The sequence below is a fragment of the Etheostoma cragini genome, chromosome 11 (genome assembly GCF_013103735.1).
Source record: "Etheostoma cragini isolate CJK2018 chromosome 11, CSU_Ecrag_1.0, whole genome shotgun sequence".
In the NCBI taxonomy this organism is placed as follows: domain Eukaryota; kingdom Metazoa; phylum Chordata; class Actinopteri; order Perciformes; family Percidae; genus Etheostoma; species Etheostoma cragini.
The window spans coordinates 3447119-3448820 of NC_048417.1; the positions used below are offsets into that span (position 1 = coordinate 3447119).

At 44.9% G+C, this 1702-nt stretch overlaps 1 protein-coding gene and 1 long non-coding RNA gene across 2 annotated transcripts in view; both read right to left on the reverse strand.

Annotated features, from left to right (window-relative positions):
- The window catches only part of LOC117953153, a 24358-nt gene that overhangs the window by 21992 nt on the left and 664 nt on the right, over positions 1-1702 (reverse strand). The window contains exon 2 of the long non-coding RNA XR_004658575.1: positions 509-512. This is a non-coding gene — a long non-coding RNA (uncharacterized LOC117953153). The remainder of the gene's footprint in view (positions 1-508; positions 513-1702) is intronic.
- Positions 1-1702, reverse strand: part of LOC117953115 (microfibril-associated glycoprotein 4-like) — a 21675-nt gene that overhangs the window by 15423 nt on the left and 4550 nt on the right. The gene's annotated exons all lie outside the window — the stretch shown is intronic.

Below are 1702 nucleotides of genomic sequence, written 5' to 3' on the forward strand. Positions count from 1 at the left end.
CCAGCATTTTGTCCCCACAAAGCTGTCAGGTCCCCATAAGTATACTGTATTCACAGTTTTTAGTCCCCACAAATGTAGCTAAGCAAAGCACAGACACACGCACACACACACACACACACACGCACACACACAAACACACAGACGTTGGACATAAAACTGTACATACAGAAATGCAGAAGTTGAAATGGATTAGGGATCCGCGCGCCATCACCGGTTCCCTAAAACGAGGTTTTATTTGTGTTATTATTAATTTGTGTGAGATTTTATACAACAGTGTGTTTGGTGTCAGTGGTTATGAAACCTACTTTAAAGTGGGGTAAACACGTTGACTTGACAGGATGAAAGCGATGTAACCGTTGTTGCCTAAAAAGCTCCCACAAAGTAGAACAACAGGTCATCTTACTCATCTGTTCCCCAGACTACAGCACACAATCTCTCCACATCAGGTTACCGTGGGAACAGACGATTGGGACAACTGTCTGTGGATTTGGATCGCTGGGGGCTCGACTTGTCTGGCGCACGCACACACGCACGCGCACACACACACACACACGGAGAGACACACACAGACACATATAAACAAACACACAGAGACATACACAAAGACACACACGCACACAAAGAGACACACACGTACACACACACACACAGACACACTCACATACACACGTACCTATACACACAAACAAATACACACAGACACAGGGAGACACACACACACACATACCTACACACACATACACAGACACACACAGACACAGAGATTCGCACACATACACACACACAGACAAACACACACACACACACCCACACAGACACACACGCACAGACACACACACATACAAAAAATATTAGGAACACCTCGTTTTAATGGACTCCAGTACCAACACAGTAAAGTTTAAAGTGTGTGCGCGCACGGGCACAAACACACACAAAGAGAAGCACACATACACACACACACACACACACAGAGACATGCACACACACAGAGACACAAACACAGATGCACATACACTAACACACAGAGACACACAGACACATACACACACAGACACACATGCACAGAGACACACACACGCACACACACACACACACACACACACACACACAGAATATCAGAAACACCTCGGTTTAAGGGACTCCAGCACCAACACAGTAAAGTTTAAAGTGTGTGCACGCACTCACACACACTCACACACACAGAGAAACACAGTACAGACACACACACACACACACAGACGCACACATATACACACACAGACACACAGACACATGATAAGACACATATACAAACACACACAAAGAGACACACACACACACACACACACACACACCAAGAGACACACTTTACTCGTGTTTACTAAACAAATATTTTTAGTTTTTTGGACACACTTTCCTCAGCAGAAGCGGTCTCTTCGCTGGAAGTTTCAACATCATGGAGGACACCATAATGGAAGAGTCTGTTATACAGTATATCATAAGAACTTCATCAGAAAAAAGGACCCTTTACTAGAAACCATCAGTATGACCACACACACACACACACACACACACACACGCACACGCAGTCGTGTCTCACTATCTTTGTGGGGACCAGTCATTGACATAATGCATCCCCTAGCCGCTTACCCTAACCCTAACCTTAACCATCAAACCTAAATGCCTAACCTTAACCCTCACCCTAACCCTAACCTTAACCATC